Source organism: Pseudonaja textilis, chromosome 3 (genome assembly GCF_049901715.1).
Source record: "Pseudonaja textilis isolate UNSWEBS1 chromosome 3, rPseTex1.2, whole genome shotgun sequence".
NCBI lineage: Eukaryota > Metazoa > Chordata > Lepidosauria > Squamata > Elapidae > Pseudonaja > Pseudonaja textilis.
The window spans coordinates 20,850,814-20,878,357 of NC_141992.1; the positions used below are offsets into that span (position 1 = coordinate 20,850,814).

The 27,544-nt window shown below is 37.7% G+C and overlaps 1 long non-coding RNA gene across 2 annotated transcripts; it reads left to right on the forward strand.

Annotated features, from left to right (window-relative positions):
* The first annotated feature begins 861 nt into the window (after positions 1–861).
* On the forward strand, positions 862–27,234 carry LOC148126023 (uncharacterized). 2 transcript variants are annotated; one of them, XR_015742693.1, is made up of 4 exons: positions 862–999; positions 19,215–20,138; positions 20,318–20,471; positions 26,233–27,234. It is a non-coding gene; the product is annotated as an uncharacterized LOC148126023 (long non-coding RNA). The 2 variants fall into 2 exon arrangements; XR_015742694.1 differs by having other exon boundaries at positions 866–940; positions 19,894–20,138.
* The last annotated feature ends 310 nt before the right edge of the window (positions 27,235–27,544 follow it).

Below are 27,544 nucleotides of genomic sequence, written 5' to 3' on the forward strand. Positions count from 1 at the left end.
GATGTTCGTTGAACACCAACCATGAGTGATAAAACTACCTTTATTACAGTAACCAAAACTTGCAGGTCTGAAAGTGCTTCTCCCCTCCTTTACTATTACTTCCTATAAAACTAGAGTAGGTAGGTCCCTTCTGAGATGCTTCTCATGCCTTCTTTTCATTCTGTGGGTTAAGATACATTTTTTGTATCATGGTTGTCTAGACTGTAGCTCTCCTCCCTCCTCCTCCTCTCCTCCTCCTCCTCCTCCTCCTCCTCCTCCTCCTCCTCCTCCTCCTCCTCCTCCTCCTCCTCCTCCTCCTCCTCCTTCTCTCTCCTTCTTCTTCTTCTTCTTCTTCTTCTTCTTCTTCTTCTTCTTCTTCTTCTTCTTCTTCTTCTTCTTCTTCTTCTTCCATGTTCATAGCATCCTGATATCCAAACAGATTTGAAAGGGTTGAGAGATTAAGATTCATTGGGCAGTGCTCCAAGTCACTAGGTGGAAATCATGTAGTCTCCATACAAAACATAGCTGAGATGAGCAAACCATTGGGGTCATTGCATGTTGTTCCATTGAACATAAAGATCAAATCCTAGCCCTTGGTTGAACTGGAGTTCTGTTGATTGCAAAGCAGTTGTTATTTCTCAGGCTGAATTGGTCATAGATATGAAAAGCATGATCCAACTAAACATAACCTAACAAAAAGCATGTAGTCATCATTACATTGATTAATCATATTGTTTACACTAAGGCAGAGGTCAATGAAAGCAGGGCCAAATAGCCTTTGTGCTGAAGTATCTGGTTAGTGGGGGAGGTTTTGCTTAAATGAGGATTACTAAGTATTTTCAGATTTAAAAATGTGTTAGTCATCAAAAGGCATCCATTTATTATGGCAGAACACGTCTAAGGGGAGAGCCTGCTTTGTCAGATAAAAGAAATGGATAGAAAAAAAAGTAGCCCTGTTCAGGTATTCTATTCATAAATCATTTTAGCAGGTAAACAGCACTGGGTAGCTGAATTGATGAGGTAAGTGAAGAAACAGTTTTCATTCTTGTAGGGCAATTTTGGCACCAGGAAGACTTTGTATACCTATGAATGTTTCCACTTAGCTCAGTATTTCCCAACCTTGGTCACTTGAAGATGTGTGGACTTCAACTCCCATAATTCCCCAGCTGGCTGAGGAATTTTGGGAAATGCTTATTTATATGGAATGGTTTCCTAGGGATGTCCAATCTGAACACTATATCTGAGGAATGAATACCCCTCATTATTTTTGTAGTAAAACATCATACTTCTGTAATGGGTATTGGTCTACATCTCTTGAAGGAAGGAGGAATAAAAGTAAAATTAGCCATTATAAACCTCTATCTGGAAATATCTACTTTCACTTTCAAGGTTTCTGATCAAGAATATCACATAGATAAAAGGGGATTTCTACTGGCTTAATTTCAGAAAAGTTGGTTTCACATGTTTTTGTGAACTCTCTAAAGCACATTTGGCCACACTGCTAGGATAATAGGTCATATTCCAGCTGGATTCGTAGGCACTTTCTGTGTATTTAAAGCCTCAGCTCTTATGGCCTAATTTATAAACCCCAGGAGGAAATGGCAATTAAATTATCTTGCAATGCCTGGAGAGGAATGTCTCCCCCACAGCCCATAAATGCATGTGAGAGGGGAAGAAACATTTTTGAATAAAATCAAAGCGATTCTCTTATCTGGAGTTTTCCACTTGGGAGGATGAAGAAAGAATCTGCACTTCTGTCCAAAATTGTTGTTATCTTCTTCAGTCAGGGGATTTTAACAGGAACGTAGCACTCTTTTGGAATAAGTCAACTCATAAGTTTATTTGAAATAAAATGAAAGTATTATTTTTGGCACATATGGAGCCTAATGCATTGTGCTAGCTTTTGTACAATTATGCATTTCTGCTCGTCTCAGTACCAGAACTGAGAGCTATTGTGCTGTAGTTTTGCAGCTAAGTAAGCTAGTCATATTCCCCCAAGTAAAAGAAGTACAGTTTAAGGTACTTCTGGGTTCTTCCTTAGATATTTTTTAACATCTAAGGTTGTACTTTTTATGTAATTAGCAATATTAAAAAAGGCAAGGCTTGTCCCTTGTCTTTAATTCAACTGGAAAGTTGAATTAAAGAGATCCGTTGTGGATGCTCCATCACTGGAGGCTTTCAAAAAGAGATTGGACAATCATTTGTCTGAAATGGCATAGAGTCTCCTGCTTGAGCAGGGGGTTGGATTAGAAGACCTCCAAGGTCCCTTCCAACTCTATTATTCTATGTTCTGTGTTAGAATAGAGTAGAGTAGAGTAGGGTAGGGTAGAATAGAATAGAGTAGAGTAGAGTAGAGTAGAGTAGGGTAGGGTAGAATAGAATAGAGTAGAGTAGAGTAGAGTAGAGTAGGGTAGGGTAGAATAGAATAGAGTAGAGTAGAATAGAATTAGAATTAGAATTAGAATTAGAATTAGAATTAGAATTAGAATTAGAATTAGAATAGAATAGAATAGAATAAGAATTAGAATGAGAATTAGAGTAGACCAGAATAGACCAGAATAGAATACTTTATTGGCCAAGTATGATTGGACACACAAGGAATATGTCTTGATGTGAATACTCTCAGTATACATAAAAGAAAAGGTACATTCGTTAAGAATCAAGAATCATAATGTACAACACTTAATGATAGTCATAGGGTACAATCAACAATCAAATCATACTAGGAAACAAATCAATATAAATCGTAAGGATACAAGCGACAAAGTTACAGTCCTACAATCACAAGTGGGAGGGGATGGGTGATAAGAAGTGATGAGAAGATTAACAGTAATAGTAGTGCAGACTTTATAAATAGTTGAACAGTGTTGAGGAAATTATTTGTTTAGCAGAATGATGGCTTTCAGGAAAAAAACTGTCCTAGTGTCTAGTTGTTCTGATGTGCAGTGCTCTATATCGTCATTTTGAGGGAAGGAGTTGAAACAGTTTATGTCCCGGATGTGAGGGGTCTGTGTGTTCTAACTGATGTGATGATTTGGAAGTCACAAAAGTCATATTTCCTGTATTAATTCAAATCTTCAAACTAGAACAATTCAGATGAAACTAACAGTTTGAACTGAATCAAAGCTGAGATCCAAACACTTGGAGAACGTTGGATTGGCTGCTTTCTGCTACAAAGACACCATTGTTTATTTATTTATTTATTTATTTGTTTGTTTATTTATTTATTTATTTGATTTGTCAATTGCTTACACCATAACAGGTATAAGTATAAACATAGTTATGAATACATGAAATGAATGAATGAATGAATACGTATAAGAAAAATAAAAAAAGAAACAATAGGACAGGGATGGTAGGCATGATTGGTGCACGCCCCCTACAGGCCTCTTAGGAAAGGGGTGAGGTCAATAGTAGACAGTCTAAGGTGAAAGTTTTTGGGGTTTGGGGAAGAAACCAGAGAGTCAGATAGAGTATTCCAGACATTGACCACTCTGTTGCTGAAGTTGTATTTCCTGCAATCAAGTTTGGTGCGGTTAACTTTGAGTTTGTATCTATTGTGTGCTTTTGTATTATTATGGCTGAAGCTGAAGTATTCATTGACAGGTAGGACATTGCAATGTATGATTTTATGTACTATATTTAGATCAGACTGAAGGTGGCATAGTTCTAGGTTTTCTTGGTCTAGAGTTTCAAGTCTGGTGGCATAAGGTATTCTGCAACGAGTAGAGGAGTGGAGAACTCTTCTTGTGAAATATTTCTGGACTTTCTCAACTGTGTTAATATCAGACATATGATGTGGGTTCCAGACTGATGAGCTGTATTCAAGTATAGGTCTAGCAAATGTTTTGTATGCTCTAGTTAGTAGTGTGATATTACCAGAAAAAAAGCTACATAGGATTAGGTTAACAACTCTTAATGCCTTTTTGACTGTGTAGTTACAGTGGGCTCTAGCACTTAGATCATTAGAGATGAGTATTCCAAGGTCCTTTACAGAGCTTGGATCATTAACAAGATCTTGACTATTCAGCTTGTAATTTATTTTCCCTTTTTTTTGCCAATATGTAAGACAGAGCATTTATTTGTTGAGATTTGAAGTTGCCATTTGTTTGACCATTCTGATACATAGTCGAGGTATTTTTGGAGGGTAGTATTATTTTCGCAGGTGTTGAATAGCTTTACATCACCAGCGAAGAGAATGCAGTTGCTCTTAATATGTTCACAGAGGTCATTTATGTAGAGTATGAAGAGAGTTGGTCCTAGAACACTGCCTTGGGGGACACTACTCTTGACAGGTACAGAATTTGATAGGATGCTCCCAATTTTGACCATTTGTTGTCTGTTTGACAGGAATGCTTCTATCCAGTTATGCAGGTATCCAGAGATATCATAAGATTTTAGTTTTAGGAGTAGTTTGTTGTGTACCACTGAATCAAAGGCTTTACAGAAGTCGATGTAGATTGTGTCTATTGCGTAAATTTAAATTCATCCTCAAAGATTATTTAGCTTTTAGGCTGGTAAAGATTCATTTTTGTAGCATGCAATAGGAGCAAAGAGAGTGATTATTAGCATAATTTATTAAAAAGATTCTTGATAAGACAGGAGACAAAAGGATACAATTCCACAAAGCTCAATTTTTGCTGATGCTTATTAGGTATTGCCTTATTCTGGAATATTGCTTCACTTCCCATCTAAATTACAGCTGGAATTTCATAGTGATATCCTATTCAGGTATGTACCAGGTCTGAACCTAATTAGCTTCCAACATCAAAGTAAGTTGGATAGGTATTGCAACCTTCTATAACCTACTTTTGAAGGCAATTAGGTACACATGTACAATAGATGAAATGAAAATAAAGGTAACAGGATAGATCTTCTTTTAGCAATCCTAGATGTTCCTTAGCTGAACTTCTGTATGGTAAACATTTTCCTATGGCCCAATATTTCAGTACATGGAAAAACAGAAGAAGCTGAGGAAAGGAAAAAGAACACTTTCCTTTTTCCCTTCTTTTATTTTCTAAATGCTACTTCCCTATTCATTTTTAAAGTGACAAATCTTTTTAAAAATCTTCTCAGATAGAGATCCTGGGAGAATACCAAGAGTACTGCATCCAGTTTTGGTCACCAGACTATAAAAAAGATGTTGAGACTCTGGAAAAAGTGCAGAGAAGAGCAACCAAGATGATTAGGGGACTGGGGGCTAAAACATATGATGAACAATTGCAGGAACTGGGCATGGCTAGTCTAATGAAGAGAAGGACCATAATAGCAGCATTCCAATATTTGAGGGGCTGCTATAGAGAGAAGGGGATCAAACTATTTTCCAAAGCACCTGAAGGCCAGACCAGGAATAATGGATGGAAACTGAACAAGGAGAGATTCAACCTGGAAATAAGGATACATTTTCTGACAGTGAGAACAATCAACCTTTGGAACAGCTTGCCTTCAGAAGTTGTGGGAGCTTTATCACTGGAAGCTTTCAAGAAGATACTGGATTGCCATCTGTCAGAAATGGTGTAGAGGGGTCTGCTTGAATAGGGGGTTGGACTAGGTGACTTACAACTCCGTTACTCTGTATGATAATATTGGGAGCATATTAGTGCCTGCAGGTTTTGCATAGGCACACTTTGGCTTTATGGAGCTTTGATACAGGATAACATCATTTATTAAAAAAAAAAATCTTAGTTAACATTAACATCTGTGTTTCTCCCCTCTCATATCTCTTCCATCTTGTTCCACTTACATTTTTCTTCCTTTCTCTTTTTGGATAATCTCTTTTAGATTACAAACCATTAGTTGAATATGAATGACCAGGGTATTTTTGTCTCCCTCTAGTAGGACACATCTGGTCATACCCACCTCAAACTCTCTATGTCTTTTGGAATTTACCTTCAAATACCATAATTATCTTAACCAGGGCTGGGTTTCTACTGGTTCTGTCCACCTCTGTAGAACCGGTAGCTCTGAAGAGCAGCAGACAGAACCGGTTCTATGTCTGCTGATGTTTTTGCCCACCTGCCCACACCTGATCTTTATTTCCTGATTTTGTAACTTCAGCTGCTGAACGAGGCACAGCTGCAGTTAAAAAAGCAGGAAAAGAGGGCTGTTTCAAAGGCTGCGTCTCTGCAAGACAACATGCTGATGACGATTTACAGGTGCATGGCTCACAGCGTGTAGGGAAGCTCGTAAATCCCGAACCGGTTGTTAACCCTGTCATATCCCACCCTTGATCTTAACCATGTTACTTGGTGTCCAGAAACCTTTACATACCTCAACACTACAATGCCTAGAATTCCCACTCGCACAGCCTATTTAAAACTAAATTTTATTTATTCCTCTCAAGTAATGCTTTCCCAAGTTCTTCCCCTTCCCTCACTATTAATCTTCCTCCTCTCCTCCTTCCAAATCTTACATTTGCATAAACTGAATTTCACAGTTAAGTTTGCCAGGGAAAAACTTCTTTGAACATGTGTAGATCTGATATTTTCAAACATTCTCTTTCCACTGCCTGTTCACATAAAGCTGTTCTAATATTTCCATTCTTTACATTTTTAGCTAAACGTATAATGTTTCTAGTATCACTTTTTAAAAGTTTGGGTAATGGGAAATCTATTCAAGACCCAGCTTGTTCTTCTGTTCATGTAATCTGAAAGACTGCCTTTATTTTAAATGGGGATATTTTGCAGCCTTTAAAGGGAGCCAAAATTATTTGGAAGGCAGATATGAGGAAATGAGGATAAAAGCTTTCTGATCGGTTCTGGCTTCAGAAACCAAGAATGAATTTTGTCACTTGATTTTTTTTTTTGAGCCATGAAATGGAAATGCTGGCAAACTTCAGGCTATTATGATGTTGAGATGAAGAAAATGTATATGGCAATGAACAAGGTGAAAATGCTTGAGGCTTTCTTTTTTCCAGAGTAGTTACATCTGTTTGAATTCCAAGGAAACAAGCAACATCCTGATCAAACAGAAAGAAAAATGGAGTATTGAGTCCAAACAAAACATCTGGATTCAAGTGTCAGTGCCAGCATGGAGTTCCTTTTCTCAGTAAACACTGGAAAAAAAAATCCACTGTAGAAGTTTAGTGGATCCAAAGGGTATCTGATACAGAATAATACATTGAATAATCAAGCTTCACTCTAGAGACTAGTGTAGAATGATCATAGGGACAATTCATCAGATAAAAATATGCATAGAACAAATGCTCCAGATAGCTTAAGTAAAGGAGCAATGGAATTTCAAGGGAAGCAAAATGCTCATGATGTTATTAGTTTATCTGATGTGCAGAAAATATCTCCAAATATGACATATGGCCAACCGAACGAAAACTCTGCTGTCCAAGTGTCCCATTGATTAGATATTTTTGACAAATTTATTCATTAATTTATTCATTAAATTTGTTGGATACCTGTCTTACCACAGGGTAACTCTGGATGGCTTACAATGCTAAAAAAAGATAAAATTATACAAAACATGAATATTGCAGGAATAAAATACTGTCAAAATACAAATTATCAACTCTAACTAAAAGAGGGGGACAAAGGGAGTAAGATGAGCTGGAGGGAGGTTGGGTCTGTTATTCATTTATCAACCACCTCCATTGGAGCCCCAAGTCAACTGTCCAGAATGATGTCCAGAATGATGGTATTGAATGCTGAACTGAAGTCTACAAAGAGGACCCTTGCATAGGTATTGGGAGATTCAAGGTGCTGTAGGATGGAATGCAGAGCCATGTTAACAGCATCATCATCTGTTGATATATTTGCTTGGTATGCAAACTGAATGGGATCTAACCGTGGATCTGTGATGGTTTTCAGGTGGGACAGCACAAGCCTTTCAAAGATTTTCATAACTACAGATGTTAGAGCAAATGGTCTGTAGTCATTCATTTCCTTGATGGAGGGTTTCTTTGGCACTGGGATGATAGTAGAACCAATTCCAGAGGCTCCCCCACCTCACTGCTCTCCAAGTCTGAAGGAAGCTGATGACTGCCAGCCTGCCCTGGCCCCATCTCTGCCTCTGATGCAGAGCCCTCGTCTGAGCCTTCCTCAGCCTCTAGGACTGGCCTAGGTTCTTCCCCAACCTCCTTGCTGTCTGACTCTGCTGCCAGCTGTGTCAGCCACTGGTGGGCCACAATAACTTAAGAGTACTGACACAGAGAAGGTTGTCAGGTCTACCTACCTGGGAGTTAGTTCCATTGTACTGATTATTTGTGAAGATAAATAGCGTTGTGCTGTATATTTAAGTCTCATTGTTTTCAGTGAGTTAACTTTAAGCATGGCTAAATCCTGAATGCAAACCATTGTGGTTGCTGTTGTATTGTCACATCCATGTGGATGTTATTAGCATAGAGAAAACAACTAATTGTCAAAAAATATCGCTGAACTTAGTGGAAGTATCTGTGATCTCTTTTATTTGACTTGATTTGTTGACAGGAATTCAAATCAGAAGACATTCCTCAGCTATACACAAACTTTAAAGCATAACAATTGCCTTGCTACAATAAACTAAATCTAGTATTTTGTATCCAAAAGTGTCCAGATGTGTCCAGGATGCTTGTAAGGAAGTTGAAGTTGTCTTTTGTTGCTTAGCATCATAATACAGCAACAAAGGCTATAATGCATCTAAATGTGGAGGTTCCATTCTTTTTATAAAAAAAAGTACTACTTGACAGCAAGAAACCTATTTTTTCATTAATTTTCCCTAATCTATCTCCCCCACCCCATCCCAGTAAAGTGCAGATGAAGAACCATGGATCATATTTATAATTACATTGAACTAAATTGAATGGATGTACCAGGAAGATCCCAATTTCAATCAGATGATGCTACCATAGATCCCAGTATAATGTTTAAATCTAAACCCAGAAGTTCGCTATTTGCACTTCTGGAATATAATTTTAAATATATTATTATTTACATAGACATTTTTTATCCTAGTCTTCTAAGTTATATGTATTTGTGCCAAGTAAGCTTCTCCAGAGCAATGGCCTTGATTCATTCATAGAACTTATAGGAAGCTGAGACAGCCTCTTATTTGCTTGCAATATTTCTTTTTTTCACTTATTTTCCTTTCTGGAAGAATGTGTTAAAACAGAAAAAAGTTCATATACTTCTACACTTGACTTATGACAGAAAGTACTACTCATTTGCAAGCAGTCTTGCTTTCCTTTCTCTTATGATTAGTGATAAAAAAGAGGAGAGAAAGAGAATGTTCAACAGCAAGATGAATAGAGAGAACCAAGGTAGAAAAATTTCCCGACAGTAAGAACAATTAACCAGTGGGATGACTTACCTCCAGAAGTTGTCAATGCTCCATCACTGGAGGTTTTTAAGAAGAGATTGGCCAGTTGCCTGGAATGGTATAGGTTCTCCAGCTTGAGCAGGGGATTGGAGTAGAAGACCTCCAAGGTCCATTCCAATTCTCTTCTTCTGTTTATTCTAAGGATCCAATTATAGTAGTGATGGGTGCACTATTGTAAGACTTAAAGGACCAAGTTGGAGACATCCTCTTGGAGATAATATCTCTATTTGATTGCTAAAACTTAGCACCAATCAAGGTGATCAGTGAATATTATGGTGATTTTTTTTTAAAAAAATTATTTACTTCTAAACCAATCTGAACTTCAGTTCCCAATAAAAGTTTTCTTTTATTCTTTAAAGGTAAGCACTGGAAATCATCCTGTGAATTGCTTTATTTTTATTTCTAATGCTTTTTAATTGCCTTTTCAAGACAATGTTGTTAAATATTCTTAAGGACATTATACATTACAACAATACCAAATAAGTAGATAAAATATAAAAGTACTATAAACAGTGCTTTAAAAAAATGTATTGAACTTAATTAACTAAAAGCACTCTAAAAATCCAAATTACTCCGCTGTCTAAAGTTATTCCCACATTGGCTGTGTCAATCAAATCCCACAGTGGCCTATGGTTTAAGCAAAGAACAGAGTCTGCTGACCAACATATTGTCTGAAATAACATGGCCATTTTTTTGTGGATATTTCATCTGTGAGGACTCATCTCCATATGCAAGTTGCCAGTTCACGCAATGGCCTTCTAAAAATAAGCATACAGATGGCATACAATTCTAAATTCTTGCTATGTTAGGAAAAAGGCATTTATCTGCAACATCAACAGCACGGTGGGAGAAATATCCATTGGGTTCAGTTCCAAGCTGGGAGAAAAACATTGGAAACATGGAGGATGATTGGAAAGATGGTTTATTGATGAAGCAGAACCACCAAGTACATGGTTCTGGTGCAGCTGATCACATGGAGTTGAGAGAGAGAGATATATTTATACCCGCTCTTAGGCTTTGCACTTGAACTTCCTGTTCCTGTGCAAGAACATGTATTCTATTGGCTGTTGTAGGGGTCATAGCTAACTTTGTAGGTTGTCTAAGTTCCAGGTTTGGTTGAAATTTACTGGGTGATCAATGTCCCCAGTGATTGTGCCACATGTGGTGAGCTCTGCTGCTAGATGGGTTAATCCTATTATGTCCTGAAAGGTCATGTCTTAATCCCATGGCCCTGGAGCTGGAGTTTTTTTGTCTTGTAGATGGGCTGGCCTAGTCCTGCTGTGGCTATTAAGAAAGGTGGGGGCTGCTTTCCAAGAGCATATTTCTCCTTTTGGAAAATATAATATTATGCCTTTTTAATATTTCTCAAAACATTTCATTCTTCTAGGAGAGGGGTGGGTGTTAACTTCGTACAAGCACAATATTGGACATTGAGAGCTCCAGTGCTGCTCCAAGAGTGACTGAATCCAGAGCATTGTTCTGACCCATCTTTTTCAAAACTAGGAAGAAAATCAATTTGTTTGAACTCTGGTGCTAGAGAAGGCTCTTGCATATTTCATGGACACCAAAGGTGACTAACAAGCAAGTACTGGATCGCATAACACCAGACAAGGCACTAAGAAGGTAAAATCATGAAACTGCTGAATGGATATCATCATCATCATCATCATCATCATCATCATCATCATCATCATCATGTAGCAAGCACTGAGAAACCTGACTATGTGAGAACAGAGCCTGTAACTATGCAGTTGTAAAGACTGTCAAATCATCACACCAAATTGGCTCCTACAAAGTATTTTGCAACTAGAATGCCCTTCTAAATCAAACAGGACTAAAAAAGCAGGGCTTGATCACAGAGGAGGATTGGGATTGGATGGCATGTATGTTGAGTAAATAAATCCGTGAATCAATACATACGTGGCTGAGACACTGAGCTTGTCAATCAGAAAGGTCGGCAGTTTGGTGGTTCAAATCCCTCGCACTGCATGAGCTCCCGTTACTTCTCCCAGCTTTTGCCAACCTAGCAGTTCAAAAGAATATAAAAATGCAAGTAGAAAAATAGAGTCTACTTTGGTGGGAAGGTAACAGCGTTCTGTGTGCCTTCAGTTTAGTCATGCTGACCGCATGACCATAGAGATGTCTTCAGACAGCGGTGGCTCTTTGGCTTTGTAATGGAGATGACCACTGCCCCCTAGAGCCGAAAATGACTAGCACGCATGTGCGAAGGGAACCTTTACCTTTACTAATGGACAATGATCTAATAATTTTGGCATCATTGTGGATAGTAACAGATGTATACAGTTCAAAAAAAAGCAAGCCTCAAATACTAGGAAAAACACTCATCAATGGATGTAGAACATGATTATGTAATGGTCATTTGGCACTTTTACCTGGAGTCTTTCATTCCTGCAAATTATACTATCCATGGTAGACTCCTGAGCCTTCTGTAGCCCTCAAATTACTAAACACCAAAAAGAAATAGTTCTATTAGCATAGGGCAGCAGCATCAGTAGAAAAATACAGATAATTCATTTATTTGTGAAGGATTGTTCCAGTGCTGGACAAGAAGAAATGTCAAACAAACAAACAAAAAACAACAACAACCTACAGCTGCAGGAGACAAATATTATAGCTGAGGAACATGTCCCTGGACTACAGAAGATCAGCCTTGGGTGACTTTGAAAAAAGAAAGGTCAGGACATGCTAGCGGACCATCTGGAAATCCCAGGGTTATGAGTTAGTCCAGGAAGTTAAAAAAAAAATCATCCTGCAAGAAGGAAATGGCCAAACCATCTTTGAATTCTTGCCAAGAAGACTACATGGTCATGGCATTTGATAAGAGGGTACGAGAATATGAGGAACAAGCTGTAAATTTTGAAGATTGACATCTGGGAATCTGTTGGATGCATTGAAATAAAAATATATAACCAACACATCAAGCTGTTTTGAAAAAAAAAACATTTAAAACTCAAAGGCTGATGAACAAACAAGATTGTTTGAAAAGCTATTTTGAAAAAAAAAATTAAAACCCAAAGGCTGATGAACAAACAAGATTGTTGTCACAGCATGTGTGATTTTTCAAATCATCTCTGGAGGAGGAAAACTTGTCTCCTTTGGATTTAGCTTTTTTTTTTACTGGATGTTCATTGTTGAAATGGTATGGTATGGCTAACTATTCCCAGAAAAGAACTCAGAGAAGAGTTTCTACTGCTATCTACCGTTGTCCATTTTCTGCTGAGTTGCATGTTGGCTTATTATAGTTCTGAATTAAGCCAGAATTTTCCCCTACTTAAGGGAAGCCTCAGCAATGCACAGGACAGCTGATTTGCTGTTACTAGAACACTGGAAAGCTGCCACCAACATAGAGGAAGAGACTGGATTAACTGTTGCAGTGTTGAAGTGATATCAAAACCATGGTTTTCTTATAGTTAGGAAAGTGCTAGAAAGAAAGAAAGACAGTCAGTCAGGCATACACTCACTCACTCACTTTTTGTGGAACAAATAATTGAAGCATTTTCCTTAACATGCTTAGCCTTTTCAGAACAAGAAATACAGAGAAACAGCTGAGTGTGGGTACTAGATTGTTCATGATAACTTCAGTGATTTGCCAGTGAAGCCATGTAAATATTCAGATGCAAAGAGACTGCTGAAGATATTTTTTCAGAAGACTTATTTCACCATTTTTTGTGGGGGGATATGGTGGACATGGGACTTATGTTTTCTCTGGGAACAAAATAAACACTTTAACATGTGGGGACAGTATTCTATGCTCCAGGGCAAGAAGAAGGCCTGTGCTGAAAATTCATTGCAATAACACAGCATCTTAAAGTTCTTCCAGAAGAAAAGTGATAATTATGGTACCAATAAAAGAGAATATTTATAGCTCAGGGTTTAAATGTAGATGGTCTCTAAGCTCAATTGTTTTCTTGGAGACATTTCATTACCTGACTAGGTAACAGCATTACTGCTAGTAGGAAGTAGGGTTTGGTCTCATTTTATATACTAGTGGCTTGCCCTGTCAGTGTGGTAGGAGTGATCTTGGTGATTCCTTGTTTGGGCTGTTGTTTACTGTTGTTTCTGACAAGCTAACAGTAAACAAATAGCCCAATTAAGGAACCACCAAGACCTACCAATTCCTACCAACACTGACAAGGCAAATCACTATAGGTAATCCTCGGCTTACGACCACAATTGAGCACAACATTTATGTTGCTAAGTGAGCAATCTGTTAAGTGAGTTTGGGCCCCCTTTTATGACTTTTCTTGCCACAGTTGTTAAGGGAATCTGGCTTCCTCGTTGACTTAGCTGGTCAGAAGATTGCAAAAGGTAATTGCAAGGCCCCAGGACACTGCAATGCTCATAAGTATGGAATAGTTGCCAAGCACCTGAATTTTGATCACACGATCATGGGGCTGTTGCAAAGGTTGTAATTGTGAAAAACAGTCGTAAGTCACTTTTTCCAGTGCCTTTGTAACTTCGAATGGTCACTAAAGGAACTGTTGTAAGTTGAGGACTACCTGTAGTATATAAAATGAGAGCAATTCCTACTCCTTACTGGTACTGATAATAATATCTAGTTTGATAGTAAAACATCTGCAAGAAAACAACCAAGCTCAGAGAGCACCAAGCACCCCACGATAATTATGGGTCCAAAGCTAGCAAATCAGTCAAGGCTACATTCCTATTTTGACTTAACTTTTATATAGAGCCCAGTTAGGTTCCATACACATTTTATATCTCCTGGAAATGGTTTGGGACACATTTTTGAGGGCAGTGTTAGTATGTCCCACATGTTGTTGTCTAGTTGGAGGCTTCTCTATCTAAGATGGAAATTTGTATGGGCTGGAAACTTTTAATTTTTGTTTAAAGCTTACCCTTGTTCAGTGAGTATTTAAGAGTCACTATTTGTATTGGAAGCAGACCCTCTTGGATATACTATGAAACCATAACTTATCACTAGAATGTTTGCTGTCTGTGGGTTACAAATGAAAGTAGGATTTTTCTTAGTTACAGTAAATCCTGGATACTGAATGACAAGTTGAATGGCATCCATAAGGAAGGGGAATCAAATGACAATATGTGTGCCATGACATCAGCATACAAATGAAATGTCTTTTCTGTTGTAGGCTGGGATGAAAAGTTACTATTTTATTATGGTAATATCAGAGGTAGTATTCAGCAGGTTCTGACCAATTCTGGAGAATCGGTAGTGGAAATTTTGGGTAGTTTTGGAGAACCGGCAAATACCACCTCTGACTGGCCCCACCTCCATCTATTTTCTGCCTCCCGAGTCCCAGCTGATCAGCTGGGTCTCCTTTTGTTGCCCTGCACAGGAGAATGGAGCTGGAAAGCAGGTTAGTGCAGTGGGGAGGAAATGGAGATTTTACAATAGCCTTCCCCTGCCACACCCACCAAGCCATGGCCACAGAACTGGTATCAAAAAATTTGAACCCCACCATTAGGTAATATATTACAGATGTTAATGTGTGTAGGCTATTTTACATTGCTGGTCTTTGGCTGTAATAAAACATTCTTTCATACATTTATTCATGTGCTACTGAGAATTATTTCAGAGTAAATTTCACAAGACCAATGCAATACAGGGCGGGGGGGAGGAAAATCCCCCCCCCACACCAGTATTGTACACATATATTAAAATCTCCATTGTGAATTTGGTAAATAATTTTAATCACGTCATTGCTTCTCATCCTCCTGCGCTATTGGAATCATCTTCAGTGATTTAAAAAGTAATATTTCCAGGATTATTCAGGAAAGAGTGAAATTTCAGTGAGAAAAGGCAATGCATGAAGGCTGCCCTTCCTTTAAGCACAATGAGGCATTTCTTCCAGCTGGCAGAGGCTCAAAGATAGGAATAGCTGTTTTTCAGACATCTGATTTCATTAATAGGAAATAGCACAATAACAGAATTGGAAGGGACCTTGGAGGTCTTCTAGTCTAACCCTTGCTCAGGCAGGAAACCTTATACCATTTCAGATAAATGTCGCGTTCTCATTCTTCCTGTGTTTGTGGGGGTGTGGGTGGAATCCAGCTTTTTTTTTTTTTTTTTGCCAGAAAGTTGCTTTCAGAGCTTGGATGGTCCCATGTTTTGTGACAACTTATAAATGGCCAAACATTTAAACATATCAATAAAAAAATGATGACAAATGATGGCATTTAGGACATTGTACCTGGAAAGCTGCATATACAGTATAGCTACATATTAGAGTAACATGGAGCATCTTGGCTGCTGTATTTTTTTTTTTGATGTTTTTATTGTTTTTAACTGTTTTATAGTTTTAGAATTGTAAGCTGTCACTTGATTGAGATGGGCGGCTATAGAAGCTGAATCAATCAATCAATTAATCTTGCATACGTGGAAGACCGAGATGTGTTCTGGTTTTCTTTGTTTTCTTTCTTTCTTTCAATGGCTAGTTGTTGATTGGCAGCTTCAAGGCCCCAATTCTTCCTTCTTTTCATTTTTTCTCCCCCAACCATGGAAGGAATCATAGATTGGAAAGATGCCTGAACAGAGAATGACACTGTAATGTAGATGTGTGACTATTTTTTTCCATGTCGAATTTACACACCGTTATATACTGGACTTGGGGATTTCTCCATCAAGTTTGAGAACAGAGAAATTAGATAGAATTCTCTTTAACAATTTCACAGGAGTAGGACTCTCATTTAGAACCTGTATTGGAAAAAAATCCAGTGGGAGGGGTTTTCTCATGATTAATTTAATTTAATTTAATTTAATTGAAACAACAGAATCTAGACAAACTGCAAATTATTGGATATATCAGTGCATAGTGAAAACTAGGACATTTATTTATCAAGGATTTTAATGGGTTTTTTTTATGGTTCAGGTTATTTATTTATCTACTCAGTATTGCATACACCAGGGCTATCGGAAATAAATTATACATAAAACAGAATAACTGCTAGAGGGCAGCGAAAAGATACTACAACTCCAACCCTTTGCTGCAACCTGGTGAATATATAATCTTTGCAGTCAAGATATAAAAGTGTTTGTGTACATTTGATACAATCATTTTTCTTAATCTAAGGCAAAATTCTTTCCTATCACTTGCTGCTTAATTCTCTTAACTCAAGGTTGAATATGGGATTTTGGGCTCTGAGTCAAAGTTAAATCTGAGCTGCAGTTAAAATTGGTAGCAGGAAAGATTCTGGAAAACTAATAAAAGTCAGGGCAGGGGCAATTATGAGCAAGATAATCTGTGATATATTCTACCTTTAGTTAATCATTGTGTTCAGTAAGATCATACCCTGGCTTCAGTTGAAGTTATACATGCCAACAAAATTGCTGATTACATTGATGTAGATTCGAGTGTTTTTTTATGCATAATATGTGTCTCCTCATAAAATTCATTTATTGCTGATAAACAACAAAGGTGACCGGCTGTTTCAAATACCTGGGAATCATATCAAACTCTGGGCTGAGATAGGTGGTGATTTGGTTCTGAAACCTATCTTAGCTCAAACGATATATGCAAGTAAAACTTAGTCTGTTAAACACAAGATCTTTGGAGATTCATTAAACAACAATAGTCCTTATAGTATTTTTTCTGTATACATTAAATCCATCTCTGCATAGAACATTCGAATTGCAATCACTTAATCTGATAAGCAGAGATCTTAATACTTTGAACTGCTACTATCTTCTGAAGCCTTTTATCCCCAAAGGAGGGTCACTTCAAATTTGGGGCATGTTCTCTTACTGTGAGACTTTGGCAGTAATATCATTTTTGGCAATCCTCATCTGCTAATATGGCAGTTTGTATTGTTGTCTATCTGCCAATTCTCTGGGAGGAATTATTGCAATGTACTGCCTCGCTGTGTGAAATTTTTCTCCTTTGTAAATTAGCCTTAGGTCTTATTGCTGGAAGCTGAGTTCAATAATATCCTTGAGAAATCAAACAGGAGTAGCCTAGGTCAAAATGGCCCGAGTTGAACTTCGACAGGATTCTTTGAGGATATCAGTCTGCATCAGAAGTGCTATTCAGCAGGTTCTGACCAGTTCTGGAGAACCGGTAGCGGAATTTTTGAGTAGTTCGGAGAACTCGCAAATACCACCTCTGACTGGAGATTTTACAGTATCCTTCCCCTGCCATGCCCACCAAGCCACGCCCACAGAACCGGTAGTAAAAGATTTTGAATCCCACCACTGGTCTGCATTAATTTTCTATTGCTATCTGATAGAAAGTTAATATTCATGAGAAAGATTGCACTTCTTTGCACCTGGGACCAAAAGTCTTGATTCATATCAAAATCCACTTTGCAGTTGAACTGTGCAAAAGTTTGAAAGGGTGCTTCCGGTTTAAGGAAAGGTTGACTGAATTATCCTAAACTGAAATGGGTTCCTGCTTCAAGGCAGTGAATGGAATCAGGTGCCTGCAAAGGTCTTAATGGATTCAGAGCCCTTTCTGCTGTTTCCAGGATTGTTTCAGGCAATATTACACAATTAGCTGCCATCAAGTTCAACCCAACTCATGTCAAATGTGTGGTCAAATGTCTCATGTCTGGTGCTGTTCCTTGTAAGTTGTTAAACCTTGCTTGCAAAATGGACTAGGGTTAACAGTTTGGTAACTATTACCTTCTTTCACCTCTCTCTTCTTCAGAATAAATGTATAAGTACCGATCTTTCTCAATCTATTATGCCACACAGTCTTGCTCTACGAATGTTGACAGAGAGATGTTAGCACTTTAATTACTTCTTCTTCTGATGTTTTAAACGGTTCAGTGGATATTTCATCAGCTTATTTCACTCATGTCACATCTCACTTTGCCATGGAGTCACTTCCTGAATATATTCTCTTTCCGGAAATATTCCTGTTACTCTAAAAGCCTGTTTGTAAGGGTTTCAATATAGCATTTCCATATTTTTAAAATCTCATTGACCTCTGCTATAATTTCCTCTTATTGCCCTTGAATATCCTTACCTTAGCTGTAAATGTTCTAAATTTCCTTAAATACATAACTCACTTTTTTTCTTGTTATTTTTTTCTATTCATTGATGTTCTTGATTGAGATAGCTTTCTTTATCCTTGCTCATTTCTAGAAGTCTCTGTCCAATCTTTATATGTCCTTCTGGTTGTCCAAGGTTTTATTTTCCATGATTGTTATAGTAGCACAATAGCTTGTTCTAAAACTTTTTGCATCCCTTCCTTTTTAAACTTTTATGATTTGGTTAAACTATTATTTTTACTATGTCTCTTATTTCTTCTCTTCCCAGCCCCTCAAATTCTCTTTTGTATGTTAAGCATAAAAAGGTAAAGTTTCGCCTCGTACATACGTGCTAGTCATCTCGGTTCTAGGGGCAGCGCTCATCTCCATTACAAAGCCAAAGAACCAGCGCTGTCCAAAGATGTCTCTATGGTCATGTGGCCGGCATGACTAAATGCCAAAGGCGCATGGAACACTGTTACCTTCCCACCAGTGGCCCCTATTTTTCTACTTGCATTTTTACATGCTTTCGAACTGCTAGGTTGGCAGAAGCTGGGACAAGTAATGGGAGCTCACTCTGTTACACGGCGCTAGGGATTCGAACCGCTGAACTGCCGACCTTTCTGATCGACAAGCTCAGCATCTTAGCCACTGAGCCACTGCATCCCTTAATGTTAATCATACTTTACTTTAATTTTATATTATAACACATCTAATTATTTTTGGGAAATGTAAACCATTAATTTATGGCTTATGTATATTCCAATAATGTATGTTTTTTTCCACACTGCTCCAGAAATGTCCTTGATGTATAGATTGTATTTCTTTGTCATTTCTGATTTATATTGTAATTGATATCATTCTAAATTTCCAGTGTTGTGCACTGAATGATATATTGCTTAAAGTATTCGTTGGTGATAAAAGAAGAATTATCTTTGAAAATCTGTATTAATCTTTCTTCTTAGGTGCTTTTTCCAAGAGACAAGTGGACTTTCTTGTTTTTTTCTTTGGAGACATTTTGCTTCTCATCCAAGAAGCTCCTTCAGCTTTGAAGAGCGGGGAAAGAAGGAGGAGAAAAAAGGCACCTTTGGGACAACCCATGACCTGGATGACTGAAAAACTCCATAGACCTCTTATTATTGTTTTGGCCCAACCTAATCCTGTGTTCCTTCATCACTTTTGCATTTCAACCACCCTTTGATAGCACCATTACTCTATTTTATGATGGTTGCAGCATCTCATGCGAGTCACACGATCACAGTTTGCAACTTTGCCAGCCAGCTTCTGACAAAGTCAATGCAGGAAGCCAGATTCACTTAATAGCCCCACGAGTCACTTAAGTGCAATGATTTGTTTAACAACCAAAAGCAAAAAAAGGTCATAAAAATCAGGGGTGACTCATTTAACAACCATCTTGCTTAGCAATGCAAATTCAGGTTCCAATTGTGGTTGTACTTCGAGGACTACTGGCTGTGTTTAATTACATTGTTGCTTTAAAAAATGGGGTGGTGGTGAGAGAAATGCCAATTTCTTTATCTCAGCCTCTCCTTCTATGTTTCTATAACACTGTTTCATGTTGCATCAGTAAGAAAATGTTAGTAGTGCAGCCTCTGCTAACTGACTGACATAAACTATTGATAGCAGGTCACAACCTTGACTCATCCATGTCCTACAAAGAGGAGACCAAGCCTTGCCAATAATGAGAGATAAAGCTCTACAAACCCTCCTGGAATTGCACAAATCTCTGGGATCAGAAGCAGCCAAAGCACACCATCCAAGCAAGGACACGTCAAGGGACATGGTGCAACCTCATGCCATTCTCATGCCTGTCATTCCACAAAAGCAAATGGAAGAATTTCTATTAAAACAGGTTTCAAAACTTTTTATTGGTAAGTTGGAATAAGTGATTTTCTTGATTAGTTCAGACAAACCTTATAGGTTGATTTGCACAAACCTGCTGTATTTTAGTTTATAATATATGCTTTATAATAAATTTAATAAAGGCAAAAATTGGAACTCTGTTTCAAACACATTGTTCAGTTTAATTGAAAATTTCTCTCTGTGCTAGGTTGTTTTCTTTCAGATGTTCCTACTTCCAGTTAGGACTGAATAAAATATTCAATATCCTGTTGTCCTGTTGTGGCCAGCCACACATTCCTGAAAAGCTCATAAAATGAGTTTGAAAACAGTAGCTTTTCCTTGTGAATTCTCCTTCAGCCAAAGTAAGTACTGGCAATTTATGTCAAAGGAAAGTCATCTTAAATGCCAATGAGAATATGGTACATTAAATAAAAGAGAACGTTTGATGTAAAAATAAAATTGTAAAACATTCATACTTCTGTCCTTCACAAACAAATATTTTACAGCTGATGCCTATTCTTCAAAGGAGTAACAGATTTGTACTGGATCTTCATTCAAAAAAACACATCTGGTTTATCTGCAGCCTTTAAATGAGGGAGCCATGATGCCCTTTTTATTTTTTTAAGATCATCTGAATATTTCCAGTTATCCTTTATATTGTGGTCGATGTTGTTATTCATTATTCATTCATTCATTAATTATGCTGGCCATCTATTATGTCAATAAATCTTCTAGGCCCCTAAGGCCAAGACTTCAGATCTGAGTTTGTGAAAGATGCTGAGAATCTTTTGGAATATCTTCTGATAAGGTTTGAAATGACGTGGCCTAAGGGAGGCTGCCTTGTTGGTTTAGCATGAATCATTAACAGTGGACATAGTGTGACAATGGATAGTGTGGCTGAAATCCAAATCAAAGATAAAGTCATCCCCAAGAGAACATAGTGGCCCAGACAGTAAAAACACCCGACCATCATCAGGGCTATAGATCAAAGGGGCAATTTTTGGTTTACTTTGTACAACATCCTAGATTAAGCTAAAATGAATTTGAGTAGCGGTAGTTGGATGGGATCTAGCTATTGCCATAATATGTTGTTTGAACAAAGCTATGATTTAATTGTGACGTGGTTTATTTAATTGGAGAGTGTACATTACATGAACATAGCCATTCTTTTAGTTAACCTGTATATACAGTATATTTACAGAAGAGAATATTTGCAGCTCATGATGAAACTATGGGGTCTTTCGTGCTCTCTAAGCGTGATTTTCTTGCAGACATTTCATTACCAAACTAGGTAACCTCTGGTGCAAGACAGCACCCGAGAGCACCAAGAACCCCACAGTGATGCTTATTTGTTTGACTGATATCTTTCCTTTCTTCCAAGACCTTGAGTCACTCTACCTGGGGCCACAGCAAATCCCTAAAACAGAGAGTTTAGCCTTTTTCAATTACCAAAAGGAAACATTTCAATTACATTTTTAATTACAAAAAGGAAACATTGAGGAGGGAGGAGTTCTCCAGGGCAAGAAGTGTAGTCTTGCTTGCCTTCACTCTGTGCTCCCATCTTTTGACCTGTCAGCCAGGCTATTTGTAGACACAAGCTGTAAACAAGTACAGAGATAACCAGAGGTGGTATTCATCCGGTTCTGGAGTACCGGTAGCAGCAATTTTGAGTAATTTGTAACCTTTGCAATATTTGTTTCCTGACCTGGTCTACCTTGAGGGGCTGACACATGTTTAGTGCTTTTTCAAAAGAGCACAATCCATGTTCAGAAATAGCCCAAATGACAGAGGAGTTGCAAAGATACTGGGAGAGGCTCTTTGTCCCTGTGTCTCACTTCCTCACTTGTGATATCACCATTCAGGTTTTTAATAAGGTAAGAAGCATGGGGTAAATGCTGGAGGGGCAGGTGACTATCTTGAACCTTTTCTTAAGCAATGGGTATCTAGGTTGTGGAGCCACCATTTAGATTCTCCGTACATAATGTCCCCTCTAGCATTGTTTTGAAGCATTATGGGAAATACAATCAGGGTGCTGAATCAACAGAGTGATAGTATCAAGGGCATGCGAAGTGATAGTAGTGCTTTATGCTGCACTGGAATACGGCATCCAGTTTTGGTTACTAGTTAAAACAAAGATGTTGAGACTCTAGAAAGAGAGTGCAGAGAAGAGCAACAAAACTGATTAGGGGACTGGAGGTTAAACCATACGATGAACAGTTGTAGGAAACTGGGAATTTCTAGTGTGATAATGAAGAGGACTAGGGGTGGCATGGTAGCAGTCTTCCAATATTGGAGAGGCTATCACAGAGAAGAGAGAGTCAACTATTCTCCAAAGCAACTGAGGGAAAGACAAAAGGCAACAGATGGGAGCTTAAGAAAGAGAGATCCAACCTAGAACTAAGGAGAAAATTCCTCTCAATGGGAATAATTATTCAGTAGAATGGCTGGTCTCCAGAAGTGGTGGCTGCCTATCACTGGAGGTTTCTAAGATGAGATTGGTCAGATATTTGTCCAGAATAGTATAAGGTTCTCCTACTTGAACAGAGGGTTAGACCAGAAGACCCACAAGTTCCTTTCCAATTCTATTACTCTGTATTCTGGTCCACCATGAATGTCTTGGTACTGAGGAAGTACAGGTAAGTCCTTGACTTATGACCAGAATTAAGCACAAAATTTATGTTGCTAAATGAAACATTTATTAAGCGAGTTTTACAACTTCTCTTGAGACTGTTGTCAAGTGAATCATTGCAATTGTTAAGTTAGTAACACAGTTGTTAAATGAACCTGGCTTTCCCATTGACTTTGCTTGTTAAAACGTCACAAAAGCTGATCACATGACCCCAGGACACTGCAACCGTCATAACTATGAAGCAGTTGCCAAGCAGCTGAGTTTTGATCATGTGACCACGGAGATGCTGCAATGGTCACTAAATGTGAAAAATGGTCATAAGTCCCTTTTTCAGTGATGTTGTAACTTTGAACAATTTGTAAACTTTGTAAATGAAATGTTGCAAATCAGGGACTATCTGTTTTGTATCTTTGAATGTTTTTCCATGTTATTCTCAATGTTCTCAAACTTTAAGATGTGGGAACTCTAACTCTTAGAATTCCCTGGCTACACATATCTTAAAGTTGCTAAGGTTGAGAAAAAATGACTTAGACAATGAATTTTGGATAATGCTGTGTTATATTAGCTTGTTTTCTTTCCTGACTTCTATTTTTCTAGTTTATTGTCAGAATAATTGATTATTTCTTTTGTCTTTCATTCAGTGGTCCTTTGGAATTTACTTTACTGTTGGAAGTAGCAGACAGTTTTGTTTTCTTAAACACATCTGTTCATTCCTCTAAAGCAGTATTTCTCAGCCTTAGAAATAACAAGATGTGTGAACTTCAAACCCCAGAATTCTCTTCTTGAGTGATTTTCATGCACGTATTTCATGGTGTGCTGACTAGGGAATTCTGGGAGTTGAAGTTTACGCATGCAAAAGTTCCTGAGGTTGAGAAACACTGCTCTAAATTGGCAAGTCCCAATCCCAATCAGCAAAATCTCCATGGGAGGAGTTTTCCTTGGAATTGAATTGGAGCCAGTGAGATTGTACATTGCTGGGGAAACCTAATGTAGGACAGGACAGACTTCTGGGCTAAATAAGTACAAGAATTCCATTCCTGATAATTTCATCAAGTTTCGATGAAACAATTTCCAAAGAATGTTCTCTTTTTATCAAATCAGTAAGGAAGAATGCAAGGGAATATTTCTGCATGACACTGAAGTTGCAGGGCCCACCCAGTCACTATTATAAGAAAAGTCTGTGCAAATTGTCATGGGGCTATTAAATGACTTTTGGAGCTTTAGGCACAGAGCAGCAGAAAGAATGACTGAATCAGCAGGAAATCTAGAAGGACTCAAGGCTTTCTTCATCTCTTCCTCTTATTAAAGGGGAGGAGAAATTGGACAATTTTCATCCTCAGAGGAAAGGTGCAAGGAAGAGATAGGGGAATTAAAGGTATCCTTGTGTCAACCAATGGCATCAAGCGCCAGCATCCCAGAAGGGAGGGAGTAACTGTTAGCATCCAATCACCTGCATTTTATCTACTTTCTCAATGGCCAGCATGTTTGGCCTGAGTGCACGAGGACAAAAAAAGATCAGGTCATCTCAGTTTGAACTCACCAAACTCTGCAGTCAGCAGTCACAAGGTTGCTGCTGATTAAATATGAATGCACAGCACAGCAAGTCACTGACCTTCCACCGTCCAGTTGGTATAAGAGAAGATTCACAGTCCAGTTGAAAAACATAGAATCTGACTGAGCCGTGCCAACTTGCTAGTACTTGCTTCTGTGTAGTACAGAAGGCTCAAGGCTGCATCAATGTTGTTAGCGATAGCTGGATCAACAGCAAATTCCAGTTGAATGGCAATGAAATTTCTTGAAAGGAATCAGGCCATGTATGAAAATCATCCACCAAATTGAATGGAAAGCTCAGATTTTTAATTAAACTAGGGGCCTCAGTTTGATGATAGGATTTCCGCTTACGCTGTATTGAATTGGTTTTGGATGTTTCCATAAGAAATGCATGAATGTACTTGTACATTTAAGATCCTGATTTGACTGCTGGTTTCCCCACAAAACTTTTCTGGTTAGAAATAAGAACAACCAAACATTATTAAAGAGCCTATTAGCCTATTTAGAAAACTTCAAAATAAAAAGGAAGGAAGGAAGGAAGGAAGGAAGGAAGGAAGGAAGGAAGGAAGGAAGGAAGGAAGGAAGGAAGGAAGGAAGGAAGGAAGGAAGGAAGGAAAGTCCCTTGTCTCTCCCTCTAAAAGTCAACAAATGAGTTCAATAGCTACTTTCCCATAAGTATCTACAGTGCTGCGGTAAAATAAATAAATAAATAAAGATGGCCAGAATATTGCCTACTTTTTTGTGCATCATACCATGATGGTTGCCATCTTGACTTTTCTTAAAAAAGCTATCACATGGATACTGCCATATTGTTCTTTATCTGTGGGATCATAGTGTTGAACTAAAACATTCAGAAAAGAAGCCAGTTAAATAACCAAAATCCTGAACAAAAGTATTTTAATTTACATGATTTTATAGCAAATCTCATTATTATTGTGGAAGATTGCTCTCTCTCTCTTCTATCTATCTGTCTATCTATCTATCTATCTATCTATCTATCCATCCATCCATCATCTCTCTCGCTAGCTATCATCTCTCTCTCTCTATCATCTACCTACCTACCTATCCATCCTACCTACCTACCTATCTCAATCATCTATCTATCAGATATCATATGCATTCATTTCTGTAATAAATATGTGAGTAATCCTATTTTGTTTTATTTTGAAAGCTTCAGAGTCATCTTAGAAGCACAATAAAACAGCCATACCACTACAGTATGATGAATATGAATGACAGTTATGAAAGGAGTAGTAGAATAATAGAAACACAAATTTTGGGATACAAAATACAAATATTGGAGTTCTGTCATATTGCCACAACACACACACACACACAAACACACACAATTTTACTGCAATTTCTCCTTGCATTACTCTCACAACTTGAGCTACCATAACAGGTTTTAGGCTTCTCCCAGGGTCAATGCTGCAAAAATGGACTATGAATTGGCAGGCACCATTCTATATAAAAAAAAGTGCCATTTCAGGATCCCTAGAATTCAGGCAGCAAGGCAGAGAAGATCAGAAAAGAAGCAGGTTCTCTGAGGTTGCTCAGTAAGGACTGTTTCTACCTCTCACTTCTCAAACCATAGCAGACAGTATTCACCATGTGTGGGAGACTTCTCTCTCTCTCTCTCTGTGTGTGTGTGTGTGTGTGTGTGTGTGTGTGTGTGTAAAATATATGTGTATGTATTTGTGTGTGTGTGTGTATATATATATATATGCATGCATACAAAACACCTCTGCCCATATAAAATACAGATAATAGTGATTCACAGAAAACATAAAATCGAAGTAATTCATCGTTAAAAGCTGATTTTGATTCCTGGTGACTTCTTATATAAATAAGTTCATGCATTGTCTTGATAACAATATGAAAACTGCACTGTGGCCTTTTCTTTTTTTCAGTAAGGTTCTTTTCTTTTTCACTTCCCACTCCAGACAGAATCTGAAGATGGCTTGGTGATGTCCTATTGAAGTATTCACATTGCACAGCTTTCTGAGATCAATCAAAGTTGGCTCAGTGCTAATTGTGGTTTCAAAATTATAAAATGAAAATGCCAACAGCATATAAAGAAAATTTGTATAAGATGTTTTACAGGTGGCGTTTTCCCCTGACAAGAATAGCAAGAATGTTCAAGAACAAATCGGAAAAATGTTGGAAATGTCATCAGACACCTGGCTCATATTACCATATGTGGTGGACTTGTGCGCATGCTAAAAAATATTGGACTAAAATCCACACGTGGTTGATAAAAATGATAAAAAAGCACATAGATTTGAAACCAGAGATATTTTTATTGGGAATTTTATCTGAAATACATAGTAAAGAATTGAAATACTTGATTGTAAATGTATTAACAGCGGCTAGGATTGTATTTGCTAAAAATTGGAAAAATGAGAAAATACTATCACAGGAGGAAATCATTAAGAAAATATTGGAATGTGCTGAAATGAGTAGATTGACATTTGAAATCAGAAAACAAGATGATAAAATTTTTTTATAAAATCTGGGATCTATTCTATCAATGGTTAGACAATAAAGCGTGGTAATGAAATATGTAGATTCCAAGGAAATAATAAATATATAAAGATGTATTCTTTTCTTATTACATCTACAAAATGTTTGTAGGATAGATTCGAGATGATAATATGAACTGTCACAAAACAATTTAAGTAAGGTATGATTATTTCGTAAAACATTAATGAATAAAAGTATAGTCAAATGATTGATTAATAATGATATTAATGTATTTAATACTTGATTGAAAATATGAGAAAATATATACAATGTAATTGAAGACTACGAAATGGAAGCACAAAACAATTTGTAAGCCAACCGGCACACTGTATGTATATATATATGGAAGATGGCTTGATGTTTTTATGTTTTGTTTGTCTATGTTCATCTTAAAAACCAATAAAAATTAAAAAAAAAAGTTAGCTCGGTGCTGCAAATGTGGGTTATTAAACTCATATGTCAGCTTTCCTCAGCCTAATTTTTTTCAGATGAATTAGGGATACAGATCACAGACTTTCTACCCACTTAGTAAGAGCCAAAACGAGTTTATGTCATAGTTTTGCTACCCCTCCCATTTGACTTCAGACTCATTATAACCTTGTGTCACTCTCATTCCACCCCAGGTCCTTGGGGAGGGGGTGTGTTTGAAAAGAAAGCCACACAAAATTTGCATGCAGGCACATATTTTAATGCATTTTTGCATTCAAATTAACATTTCTCAATGTCTTCTTA